We start from the raw sequence: 14,942 nt of genomic DNA on the forward strand, positions 1-14,942 counted from the left end.
ATACGTAGGCGTAGGCAAATCAGTGAAATCTGTAATGTTTGCGTAGATTACGAGAAATTAACGATTACATCGACAGTACCGATTCCTCTTCCAACGTAAGAAGTAAATTACAAATAAAACTTGCATTTCGTAAAAAGTAATTGTTACAAATAAAAATTACTGCAAAAGTAATCGTTTCAAAAAATCCGATGAGGTTTACTCGATTACCAACCAAAAACTCCGATGAGGTACACTTTGGTAATTATTCCATATTGGGTTATTCACTGCATAGATGAGGCATCAAATGAGATGAGACACGTTTTGCTCTGCCGTTCTAAGCACTCCAATACACAAAATTCTAGCGGTGAAACACAACAAAGTACTCTGTGAACATTAAATAGATTAGCTGAAAGCCAGAGGTAGCACGCTGAATTATTTTTGAAGGCGGACGTGGAGATTCGCACACGACATTCTCACCTCACGCACGCAACGGGCTGGTAATGATTTTTCGGATAACGAGACATTCACACTCCGAATTTTCAAGTAGAAGAATGCTTGTGCCTTCATCCGTAAGGGCCCACAAATATTTACGGAATATTAAATGCAATCTCTATAAATGCAGATATTTTTCTGAAATCCACCTTTTATAACAAAGTTCCATGGCAGACTACAAAAAAATGATTTTTTTAACGATAAAGATATTTTAATTTTCTCTATTTCAAAGGAAATAATTCTTTATGTAAAAACATTTTTTCCGTTTTCCAAAATATCACATTCGGGGACTTTCCTAGCTCTTCTTTCCATCCTCCTGTCCTTCTAAGATTGTTTTCATCAGATTATCATGGTTCATATTATTGCCAACTCAATTTTTCCGTCTCATCCCAAGGATTTTAGATTATTTCTCTTTTCTCCAACTTTTCTGGGCACTTCCACATCATATTTACTAAGTCGATCCATTTAATATTAATTATTCGTCTATAGCACCTATTCGCTTCATCAACTTTATCTATATCATTCACGGTAGCACCATATTACGAATGCTTCCACTCTTGACTTCTCTGCCGCAGTCAACGTGCAAGTCTCACAACACGCGATAACGACACGAATTTGAAATTTTTCACGATTATTATCAATCAGCGATTGATAATTAGAATAGGTTTTTACATCAACGTCGTCATGTGTGTAGATAAGCCATTTTGAATTCAATTTCGGGAAATAGATATCACAACTAATATCACATATTAATATATTTTTAATAAAATGAACGCTACAGTGAGAGTAATTTACGATTTTTATTCATAATAGGAATTTCTATCAACGCCGTCATATGCGTAGCCAAACCACTGAATTTCCAATACACTCGCGAATAATCGTAAGATGGCCCTAAACATTGCGCAGAAAATGTTACAGGTGGTTTACATTAGGATTCATTTGGTTATCGCGCGATTACTTCTTGGAAAGTTTTCCATTCTTCCCTCACACGTAGAATGTAAGTACTATCGTTTTCCAAAGTATGTAGACACCCAGTAATCCTACTTAACTGATGGGGCCGGGTCGGTGAAAACTTGAGAGGTTGGCACATAGAGCGACCTGCATCCCTCACTGGTAAGCAACCAAGAGCCGACGAGGACGGAGGTGGACGCAACCTAGCCAACCGAATCTGGAGTCAAACTCCATTAGCAATAGCCCAATCAGAATTAAGATTAGCGGATGGAATGTACTGAGGTTACCCACTTCCATACTCACGTTGGGCCGTAGCAGTGTTTTCTTTCGGGCTCCGTGGCGAGGTTTTGCCTATCTTTAGATTCACATTTGGACTCACCGTTTGTCTCTCACTACTACGTGGCTCTGTCGCCGAGAACGTCTGTACTGTTCGCGGTTGTTACGGAAAAGTTCTGGGAGTATAACTGAGCTCATCAGAGGCTCCGAAGTCTTGTACTGCAAAAGGTTTTCGGTCTGTTTATTCTTCTGTTAACATGAGTCGCGTTGAGAACTCGGAGCTGACAGCTGTTGTTGAGTCCTACTTTATAACCGATTACTTATACGGATATCATTACTCCTTTTTTAACCTTATTTAGGCTTTATATGGTAGTTGCAGTGAAGTTTTCTCGGGTTTCGCACCGGGTCAGGCCCTCCATTTCTCCTTCCAACGTTTCTATGGACAACTCGCCCATCGTCATCAGGGATTCAGGAATTCAATTATTGGATTGCAATTGTTCGCCGGGAAAAAAAAAACAAAAATTATATTTGTATGGCAGTTGTTACAGTTTTTATAAGGTGTTCAAGTAGGCGTGGAATGAACGCTGATACGCTGTTGTGAATACATTGTTGATGACTTAGTTTATTGTAAGAAATACTATCGTAATATGGACGGGCTCTAGGAATCCTTTAACTATAAATGAAATACGGGAAGGAGAGGCAGGGGCACACGTCATAAGAAAACATATGAAGCGAAAATAAAATGTTTGTGTGAATTTCCCGGAATCCCTTCACAGAGGGATTTCGATTTAATCCATCCTTTGACCTTATTACTGATAAAATGTTTTATATATGCACGGCTTCCGGAAACACAGCTCGCGCTCTTTCTTTACGATGTCCTTCAATCTGTCGAATCGAAAAGACATGATTACACTTTATTCTTAGATTTTAAGAAAGTGTTTGACACAGTATCTCACAATTAACTCATATACTATTTACAGTCATGCAGATTAGATGAAACAGTGCTAAACTGGATACGCGACTTTCTGAGTAATCGTAAGTAACAAGTATTTCAATACGGAATTAGCTCTGATGTAGATGAAGTGACAGAAGGTGCCCCACGAGGATGCGTAAAGGACCCCGTTTTTTCATTAGGCATATACATAAATGACCTATGCGCAAGTATTAGCAGTAAAATACGCTTATTTGCTAACGACGCTGTCATATATCGCGAAATTAGTGATCATAATGAAATTCTATAATCGAATTTAAACATCGTTCATTTATGAAGCCAAGAGTGGGGACTCGAACTTAATGTGAGCAAATTCATTTCGGTGTTTTTTGCAGAGTTTGTCCAACTATAACCATGCTAATGTTGTGGATATTATTAACATGGTTAGAGAGGAAGTGAAGATGGCAACGTAGCAACGTTTCCATCCATCCCGCCACATTAGTGATCACTCTGGCTTTTAAATTCCATCAACGAATTTAAACAACGTCCATGGGTGGAGCCAAGAGTCTGGACTCGAACTTAATCTGATCAAATGCACGACGGTGAATTTTTCGCTCGGGTCACCCTACTATCTCTATGTATTTTCTGTGGATGTTTTTAACATTATGGCGACAGATGAAGTAAGGTATCTGGGAGTTACCATAACCTCGACCCTATCTTGGGGAACGCATATAATGGCCTGTTTACACGATACATTAACACGTACGAGTTAATGTCTGTTTCAATGAATGATTTTCGTGGATCGGGACGGAACACGTATGAATGCATGAACCAAATTAGGACAGGTTCTATTTTCTGTGCATGCATTCGCACAAGTTGCGTGGTTACACGGTGCATTTTGGCGTTTATTCTCGCGTTCATACATTTAGACCCGCACGTGTTAATGTACCGTGTAAGCAGGCCTTTAAAAATATTTTTGTCAGAGCCCTGAAGATGCTGGGATTCGTCAAGCGTTTAGCGGGTGGATTTTCGGGTGAGAAAGTTAAAGAGAGGTGCTATATCGCACTCGCCAGGCCACACCTTTAATATGCAGCGAGCGTATGGGATCCGGTGCAGAAAGACTTAATTCGTGAAATTAATAAAATACAAAGGAAAACCGCACGATTCGTAATAAACCCGCTTCGGGCGTACAGAAAGTGTTACACGGACGTTAAACGAATTAGGTTGGGAACCGCTGTAGATTCGGAGGCTACGCGTTAGACTTGGAATCCTTGAGCAATTGTCACAACGGATCCATATTTTTCAGACGTTAATGTAAAATAATGCTTCGTTGGTTTACTACTCCACCTTCCATATTTCCTGAGAGGATTTTATTTCCTTATTTTTTTCAACATTCAAGCAAAATATACCACTTTCGTCTGTCATCTATATATTTACTCTGTATCATACAAGCCAATTATTACGAATATTATATCTTTGGCGGTATCCATTAACCCTTTCGACACAGTGGTGTTGTTTCCTTAGAATGACTGTTGGACTGAGCCCCAAGGGTCTCTTCCGTCCCCTCTGTACGGACCATTTTTGCAGGACATTGGTTAAGAAAGGTCTCGCGGATAATCACACTCTCTCAGCGCCAATGTTTTTCGACTTTTCCTAGCGGGGACTCCGCATTATCTCGGACTCAAAGTATAGTTGGTCTTCCTCCTTTTCCTGATTTTAGAAGGTTAGATTAACGTATTTACACTGAAAATACGCATTCAATTCTGTCGCGATAATAACGCATGGTTATGGGTCATGGTTTTAAGTTTTTGACTTTTCAATTTACCACTAAGATAACCCGTGAAATATAGAAATAAGGTTCACTTGAGTGCCTCCTTTGTTTCCAGTATCAATTTCAACGATTTATGTGAAGAGAGAAGGAAATTTTTATACAAATATTGACTCTATTTATTGATTTAAAATGAGCTTTCGTACTAATTTATCCAAAATAAACGTATTCAAAATAAACTAGATTAAGTTAAATCGTGATCTCGGTGGAACAAAGCAACTTTAAATTCCAATTTGTACAAATCCAATATAGTATATAATATGTAAAGAATCTTGCTCAACTTGCAATATACTAACATCGTGTGGTCAATAACTTCAATTTTTTTAGTTATTTGTTTAAATTTTGTTGTCTGCCTTTTTTAAAAACAAAATAGTTAATACGATGTAATATTTCCCAAAATGTTTGTTTGCGATGTAGTTCTTTGGTACTGCTTACTCTACGAATTCTCTGGTGTTGCTATTATAATAATTAAAGTTATATATTTCTAAGTTAGTTTACATATTTATCCAAACCATTCACTGCTAAAATCAATTGGATATAACGAATTCCACATTAAATTAGAATAATTAAACCTATTGACTAGATATTATAATATACGGACCCTATTTAATTTCACTTTAGTAAGCTCCCTAAAAAATAGCCTGTTGTTTAAAAGGCATTGAACAAATATGTGAATTTCTAGATAATTTTTGGGTGTCCTTCTTTTTAAATAAACAGCCTTTGTTTTAGCACCCATTTCCACGACCTTTAAAGACAGACGGGTATAATATTTTGAGTCATTCCACCTCAATTCAAAAAAAGCTTGTCCCGTAGGGTCTCAGATTTTGATGAATTCATGATTGATAGTTTATAGTTGAAGCTGTAGGTCATACTACTATGATGTAGACTACCAGTCTATGTGTACACGTCCATAGACTGGTGTTAAAAGTAATCTGAAAGCCGCACGGGAGAAAAAGTGAACGTTTATATATTTTCAAAAAATATCATTCAGGAGTTGATTTAAATTTAATTTTTGTTATTCTATGGTAATGAATGAGCCTAAATTCTAAGCGATAAATGCTTGGGCCAATTCTGACATGGATTATTTGAGAAAAGTTGATTAACAATGTTTTATACATTTAAATATAACAATAATAGGGGAGTGCACTTTATAAATATTTTACTCAGAGTGACTTACGAACGGACTTAGCTGTAAAATGAGCAATTAATAATGGCTCTACGACATTTAGATAGTTAAATTGTGGGATTTCTATGATTTAAGGCAATTTTTTGAAAGAAAATCGATAACGTATTAAAACCATGTTAAAAAAAAGATTTAAGGGTATTTATTTTGAGGTTGATGTAGACCCATGCAGATATCGAAATCTGAGTCTCTCTTACGACAAACGCTTGTTGTATTAAGGTGGAGTGACCCATATTTAATAATGTAACCCTCGAATTTAATTTAATTTTTTGCTCTCTCCTTAGGTGCAAGCCATCCCCGGACGTGAGAGGAAGAATGAACGGTGGAGCAGGAACAATGAAGAAGAGAAGAAGACATTGGCCTCTCGGGATTTCCAATGCTAATTCCTTTTATGCTATTCGGAGAGATTTGACTCGAATTTTAATCCACATTTTTTTCAATTTCAGAATGAATATTGAAGAAATTAGAACACCATTCATCGACTTGAGTTGAAGGCTGGCAAGAGTGCAGTTTTCTTCGGACGCTGTGGGTTTGCCGTACATTTTCATCAGGTTTACCTCAGGCTATCTTGAACGAAAAATGGTAAATTAGGGCCGACCTGAACCACACAACCACCTGGAGTTATGAGAGACTCTTGGTGGAAAATGAATGCACCCTCGGTCATCAAAGCACAAGCTCTAGGTAACAACAGTACACGAAAGGTAACGGATTGAAGGAGCAAGTTTAAAAAGGTTTCGAAACAGCGTTGAAACAAAGGTACCAGAAAGTGCACTTTAAAGTTATTTACTACGAATGATACTGGTCCTAGGAGACAAAGAATGCATTCTTAGGCAGGAAATCCATGTGGGTAATTTTGTGTGTGTAGTTTTTTTAAGGTCATAGGGTGGGTTTTGTACTAACACCATTTATTGCAGGAGTGAAGAATGAAGAAAGAAGACGTAGCTGAGGCCCCGAAGATTGAAGACATCGCAGGGGGCCTCGAAGAATGAAGAGTGAAGATAATGTGTGTGTATCGGGAATGAGTGTGCATGGATAATCCCTCCCCGGAACTGAGTGTTTTTTTGTACTTAATTGTAACATGTCTGTAACTCTTTCCCTTCCAGCCATGAAGATTGAAGACATCAAATTGAGCTCGAAGAATGGCAAGAATCCAATTGCGTGTGTTTTTTATCTATCGTGTGATTTCGAGTGATATTTTTATGCGTGTGATTATTTATATTTGCGTGTGCTGCGAGTATTTTTCCGTTGCGTCGCGTTAGGGCTTGCATGTTAGTCTTATTTATTTATTTGTGCATGCACTAATCTTACCTCTTCACAGATTCAAGCCATCGCTGGACTTCAAGGAAGGAAGAGTGAAGACTTCACAAAGAAGAGGAGATTGAAGACGCAAGGATTCACAGAAGAAAGAAGAGGAGCATGGCAAGAAGACGTGTGCGATATTTGCGGCTTAGTTTTGGGCCCTTCTGGCCAATGAACATAAATTTGCGAAAGGCTAGGCGTTTTTTTCGCGTTAGTTGTAGTTTTTTTGCCGTGGTTTTGCATTACATATTCCATTGCGCCATGCAGGAGTGTGGCTGTGGCTAGGTAGGAAATGTATGATTTCCTATTGATGCCATTGTGACGTTCTTGTGTGCTGCGTTGGAGTGGTGCAAATCCTCGGAAGGGTTATTTATTTGTGTATGCACTAACCCGCTCTCTCCCTAGGCCATCGCTGGATGTGAAGAGAAGAATGAAGACTCAACCTAAGAAGAGAAGAATGAAGATTCATCGGAAGAAGAGAAGACAGAAGAGGATGCCATCGCGGGACCAGAACAAGACGACATCTTAGCTTTGGGCCCTTCTGGCCAATGAACATAAATTTGCGTAAGGCTAGGCGTTTTTTTCGCGTTATTTGTAGTTTTTTGTGCCGTGGTTTTGCATTACATATTCCAATGCTTCATGCAGGAATGTGGCTGTGGCTAGATAGGAAATGTATGATTTCCTGTTGATGCCATTGTCACGTTCTTGTGTGCTGCTTTGGAGTGGTGCAAATCCTCGGAACGGTTATTTATTTGTGTATGCACTAACCCGCTCTCTCCTAAGGCGCGAGTCATCGCTGGACATGACGATAAGGAGAAAGAAGACACTTGGAAGAAAATGGGATGGTGCACCTTACCGAGCCGGCTTCTTGCGGCTCCACATGAGTTGCAGCAGATAAGGAGCGGTATGATCTCAAAATATTCATTTCGATTTGGTTCATTTTTCCCATATAAATTATTAAAATAACGAGTTACTTAAATATGTTTAATTTTGCATTCATTAATGGAACTCAATTGTGCTCATGCTTATGCTGAACTTCTAATTTGCCCATAATGCCATCAAAATTAACAAATAAACTTTATATCCTCCTAAATTTAGTCATTGACTACTTAGTTTGAAAATTTTACTTGGTACTTGGTACTGGGAGTGATACTTCATTGGCGTATCAAATTTGAATGGAATTAAAAGTTTTGAAAAAATATTCCAATGGGCAAAATATTTTTTGTGCCAACCTTTTTCTGGATGACTCATAATCGTATTTTCTTTACAAATGTTTTCGAGTCAAAATATCACCTACTTTCACAGTCTCCGCAAAATATTTTCACATTATAAAGCAGTCCGATGAACTTTTATTTATAATAAGTTTCTATTTCTCTGCATCTTCATTACAAATTTTATTTTTCATCATGATTCGTCATTTCGAATCAGAATTATTTAACTATTTTTTGTACTGTGAAGGGTTACTCATTTCAATGTCAATTCATTCAATCCATAATTTTTCCTATTTACACAAAGGTATAGTTCCATTTAATTGGAATTATTATTTTATTATGAATAAATTGAATATTATTTTAATTTCCTCTGCAATTGGGAAATTTTATTTTTCACTCGAAGTTTCTTAAATCTAATTAAAAGTTGAGCCTATTCACTCTGAAACGTCCATGCGCCATAAGAAAATTTATTTAATCATTCGGCCATGAAACCGATTTTCTAGGACATTGCTTGTCTTTTTATGAGTGTTCGTTTTTTTTCAATTGCATAGTCCGATGGATGGTATTGTGTGAGTTGACTACTCGAGGCCTCGATGAAAGCACGTGCAAAGAGATGGAAAGAATACAGCTCGTTGCCGCAGGCAGACGGTAAGATTTCATTCATTCCTCCTCCAAGTTTTGAGTTCAGTTGAGAGCCATTATTTTGTGGTCACAAGGGTACACTATAATTTTTACATTCAGGAATCTCGATGATAAAAGTAATGATTGCGTGAGGAAATTAATAAATATTTTCACTTTTCCAACGCGAAAATATTTAATTTAACCGCACCCAAAATTAAGATCTCGCGCTTTTTTGCAACACTCAGAAAGCTTAAATCCCGCGCTGAATCTCAAGGCATTGATTGGTTGACCAAGACAAAAGCGTTTGCTTTCATATATTTTGATTTGAAACTTCATTTCCATTAAATTTAATAATTCGAATGAAGGACAGTTTGGGGATTTTCGTGAAACTATCATAAGTATTAACATTGCTGTTTAATTTTCTCATTGTAATGCGGAGGTCGAAGTTTCCATATTGGCCTTGCTTTTGGTAACTCAGCAAACCGTCATGCACGCTCAAGTAATTGCTTCCTCGGAGACTCACCTGAGGGAAACATGAGATTCCTGTCATATTTTCTACCTTTCTTAACTTTTCCGTGAATTTAATGAGCATAAGTGACCTTTCAAAAAAAGTGGCAGCAATTATGTTACAATGATTGATACTCTTTTTTGTTTAATTTTGGGTACTCAATTTCCGGTGACGCGTTTTTCCTTGACATTAAATATTTATTAAGCCAACAGTGTCGGAAAAATCAGTACATATTTTTCATTTTTTTCGGCTGTTTTTTTTCTGAAGTGATACTTTGACGTCTGGCTCTTTGCATGATCTTGAGAATTAACTAATTTCATTATTGTTTTCCAATTCTTATATTAGTACATATATTAAATGCTAAATGGCATATATTTGCTATCGATTTTTAGTAATACCCATGAAGTCCAAGTAAGTCGTAAAAAAAAGGTTATATAAATAGCACACTCAGCTCACTGTAATGATTTCCGGGAAATTTTTTAATATCGCCCAATCATATCATTAAAATGTTTAAAGAATAATAAAAATACATTGAAATATCGCCGATTAGATAATCGTCAAATAATTTGGAATAACCCAATCTTGAATTTTTAATTTAAAAAATTCCTAGATACTTAAGAAGCTAATATTTTCTGAGCGTCTTCCTCGAAATAATATTTCTGAGCTGAGAGTTAACTTTTTACGTCACCCCTTCGTTGGATTATGAGAATTTTTTCTTAAAATACCACAGGTCAAGCTTGTGAACAACGACAGCGATTGCTTTTGGAGACAACTGTAGAGGTCCATGAAATGGACACCTGAAGGTGACTGCGCCCACAACTAGAGACTTGAGGATTTCATCGTGAAGAAAGGAAGAATGAAGCCAGTTGAGAAGACACCAAGCCTGAAGATAGTTGTTTTTTTATTTTTTGTTGCAATTATTGTACAGGGTGTTTGTGTATTTTTTATGCATGTATTTTTTTCCAGCTATAGTTTAGATTTGCGGCAGGAGAGTAGGGATTTTATATTGCGTCCTACCGTCGATTAGAAATAATTCAGATTAGGCAGGTCTTCGTATATCGTGGCCACGATTCCGTATTTAGGCGTTAAATTAATTCAGGGGTATATACAGCAGTATTGAGGTAGGCAGGGCTGTATGAATGGATGAATGTGATTTTATGAATGAGTGAATGGAGTGTGATTTGATGGGTGAATGGAATGTGGTTTATGAATGAATGAATGATATTAGTAGTAGTAGTGCTTGATTGTTATGAATTGCTAATTACATTTTGTGTAGTTTTTTATTCTTATTAATTTTGGTCGTAGTGTAGTAAGTAGTGTAGTGCATGCCCCCCTCAAATCCAAACTGTTCCCTCATCGTGGGGAGGGGGTGTAACAGGGATAAGTCATTTCTTTGCACTGAATACTTACCATACTCATATTGAGGGTGTGATTTAATTATATTTCCTAGAAAAAATTTGGTTAACCTTGTGTTAATTGAAATTTTAAGACTTTTCCTTAAGGTCATGCAAACATGAATTATCCCTGGCTAAAACAGTTGGTGCATTTATGGAAAATGTATATATTTTTAAGCAATATATTTTTGATAATTGGAAAGATATTGATTTTGAATATCTCTTCCAATGTGTTGTACTTTAAATAGTATACTTTAACCTCATATGTCAGAAATAAATTAGTAAATAAACAAAAAAATATTTGTAAAGTGCCTGTTTACCTTTTGCAACGATTTCTTTTATTTTTTGTACTAAATGCTTAAAAAATTAATTGCAATCTTATTGGAAATGTGATGGAATATTTTTTCCTCCAGAGTTTGTGGTTTTTTCCGCATGAGTTGCAAATTGTAAAGGTTATTTGATAACATGCAAATATGACTTATCCCTGGCTAAAACAGTTGGTGCATTTGTGATTTGTATTTGAATATGTGAAACCATTGAGTATAATGTATTATATGTTGCTGTGATCTTTATTCCAGTACTATTTATACCAGTACAATTTGCATTACTGTTTTTGTGATGTTTTTCGATAATATTGTACAGGGCATTGTTTTTACTTGTTTAGACTTGGGGCAGGAGAGTAGGGATTTAATATGGCATCTTACAATTGATAAGAAATGACTCAGAATAGGCAGGTCCTCTTATGTTGCGACCATGAAAATATAATTAAGTAACACCCTGAGCAGAATAAATTGTACCCATTGCTAATAGCCCGGTCAAAATAGACATTGACCCTTGCATGAATTGCCAACAAGCTGAAAATTTGCATGAGCCTTAAGGATACCACTCTGATGAAATCCTGAAAAGTCCCCATCGATTCCGTGTGTGCAAAAAAATTTATTCAAGGTCAAAGGTCACAAAAATGAATAGTTTGCATTTTTTGGCCAAACGGTTAGTTTTATGATAAAAATTGCTCAGACCAAAATTGTAGAACAGAAAATTGTCTACAAAATTATCAATTTCTTTTTTTCTCTAAGATTTAACGTTTCTGAGAAAAAGCCATTCGAATGTAGGCTGGAGCTGTATTCTCCGTAATTTGCATGACTATATTGTTGCGCTCTCCGAACATTATTGGACGCGTAACTCGCATATTGGTTACTATGCACCCGTTTCCTCGCCACCTTCGTGTTAGTGCACGAGGCGCATTTTTTAAGCGTAGTTTCCCCAATAGGTCTACTCCACGGTCTATTTTACTCGTAAATCAGGTCTCATTGCGCTTCTCCTCATTTATTTCTTCTTCCACTCTTATCTTCTTGCCTAGAAATAGAGTTTGCTTCTTAATAAAAGAGTCCGTTTCCCTACTTTAAGCACACGATTTAAGTCCATTCTCCATAGTAGTATATGGAATGCACTCAAAAAAAAAAAACTTTCAGTTCACCTCTTGAAGTGCCCAGCGATTGAATAATAAGAGCCATTCGTAGCAATATTTATTAATTTTACTTTCTGGTGATTATTTTCTATCATTATTATATCTATTATTCGCATATAAAAGTGAATGAGACCATATTGCATCTACACAGTAGCCGCGTCGCCGTACTCCCCGCCGCCGCGCCGGCCAGGACCGGAGTCGACCGCACGCACGAAAAAACGATTTAAAATTCGGGGTTGCACGTTGGTGCAAGGTTTTACTTTAGATCCACAATGCAGAAGCTTCATAGAACGACGTGGTGTCAGTCACTTTGCGGAATTCCGTGGCAATATCTACTTTTTCTCTACGTTTATGTAAAAAAATGGGCTGAAAACGGGCTCTGCCATTTTGTTATATATCTATGGTTATTGATGAAACAAAATCTTTAAAAACCCTTCAAATGGAGGAAAAGGAGGTGTCAATTAAGATGGTATAATAGTTTTATCCATAAAAATATTCATGAAACCACTGCACGAGGATAAAGTTGGCTATTTTCATAAAAAATCGAGGTTGGTCATTTTTCGCTAAATTTGATCAACTTTGACCTCGCATATTTTTAGCATGAAAACACAGGAAAGAAATAATCTGTAAAGTGATGAACAATTTGATTGAGAATATGTTTGCGAAGTTTCAACTTCCTTTATCAAAAAAATCGTTTTTGAGGTTTTGGCAGGCTTTTTTCGATTCTAGCCCGCTATGCGTCGTCATGAATTAAATAACGCGAATCGAATCCTCAAAAATGAACCGAAACTCAACTATTACGAACTTTTTCGCACGACATAGAACGCAGTTGGTGCCAGGGGCGCAGCTAAGAATTAAGGCTTGTGGGGGGGGAAAGGGGGTTTGGGTGCAGCTAATACCGGTGTGTGTGGGGGTATGGAATACCCACCAGGATAAGCGGTAGGTGCGAGACTGGTGATTTGCGGAATTTTAGGATAAATGGTGAGTTTTTACGGCTTTCTGAGGGATATTACATTAATCCTTACACTATTCTATTAGTAATATCAATCCAATTAAGCGAAATGGATTAAACTTAAAAATTTCTCTTGAGTTCTGGGTGGGGGGAGGTTTATCCCCCAAACCTCCCCCTCTCGCTGCGCCACTGATACTATGCACTTATATGGATGACTTTGCAAGACACCCACCATAATATGTCGTTTAATGGACAAAACATGAGCATATAATATTCATCATCCATGATGTCCAATTATAGACAACTTTAATTTCTCCGATTTGAAAAAATAATTTTTTCTTTTAACGTCAATGTTTCACATCTATGAGCAAAAATATGACAGAATACTTAATGGATGCAGAAAAAATTATGTCTCTTATAGTAATGTAGGTTTTACAAGTTTTTCTAGGTTCAAAAAGCTTCCTGAGAAATAAATGGCTCAATGAATAACCCTGAATGCAATTTTCTCAATTCAATGGAGTCTTTGACGGATGTACCACTGAAAATGAAAAAAAGCATGAAGCGCTTACAGGCTATAAATTAAATTTGTCCATAGAAGGCGCTCACTCAGTGATTCAACTTGAAGGCTGACATCAGACATGTAACTAGAAATTTGCATTTAGGGGAAGAAGTCGGGAGTTTCTCAGGCAGTATGTAGGTCACAAGAAAGGTGATTTGTTGTCAATTCGTATGCATTGGAAAAAATACATATCATTAAATAAGCTATTACGTACTTTCGTTTCTTTGATGCTAAAAATTATAGACATCATTGATTATTAGCTAAAAGAAAGTGTACTTTTTCAACCTGCCTGAAATCTCGTTTTGGGAGAATGGTGGGATAGAGCACTTGGCTTAGAAGTTTTGATACCTTGTTGGTGGCTCAACAAATTTCGATGGATTAATGAGGCACACTCCAAGTAGGTTTCCGATAAAATTTCCCGACGATTTCGATAAAATTCCTCTGTGATCTATGAAAACGAGAGTAAAATTTTACCTGTTTATGGAATTTCCACGTATAAGGGGATCCGGCTGATGTGCTGGCTTGAGTGGTGGCTTCCCTCACAGTGGGTCCAGGTTCAAGTCCCGGCTTTGGTGAAGATTTTTACCATCAGTATACGACATGCACCTTAAAAATATCCAAAAATATTATTCTCTCCTAAATGTATTATTCCTATTTGGGGATCGAGTTGGTGTGTCGGCTATAGTTGTTGGCTTCCCACCCTGTGGGTCTGTGGTCGATTCCCGGTGGTGGCGGAGAATATTCACAGAATGCTCGATCCCTGCTTTACTGCTGCTTAGTGGAGGGCACTTAAAGAAAAGCACTCCGTCCGTCGAATGGGACGTTAAGCCGATTTCCCCTCGGCGCCTCTTGTTAATAAGGGCAGGCGCGCACTAGCACGACCACGGCCACGACCACGATAGATCTCCGTCGCACACCTTCCGACCAGAGCACGACCACGACCACACCCACGATAACAAAACACATTCACCGTCCACTTGCTCAATCGGTGTGGTCGGGTCGGAGTGAAGTCGGAGTCAGTGCGCGGCGCGCCATTACAATGTGTGTAATTTCTGGCCGCAACGACCGCTGAGTCGGAGAAGACCAAATTCAAAAATTTTGGTCGGACGACTCGGGTCCGACCAACGAGTCGGACTTAGCCTAGTGCGCGTCGCTCCATTTGTTGCAATGCTAAAACTGGCCTTGTGCCACTGGTCGTGGTCGTTGTCGCGCTAGTGCGCGCCTGCCCTAACCCAGATAAATCCGACGCTGGTTTTTTTCTTCACTCCACTTCTTTGCCGCTAGACCTAA

This window comes from Ischnura elegans, chromosome 11 (assembly GCF_921293095.1).
Source record: "Ischnura elegans chromosome 11, ioIscEleg1.1, whole genome shotgun sequence".
In the NCBI taxonomy this organism is placed as follows: Eukaryota; Metazoa; Arthropoda; class Insecta; order Odonata; family Coenagrionidae; genus Ischnura; species Ischnura elegans.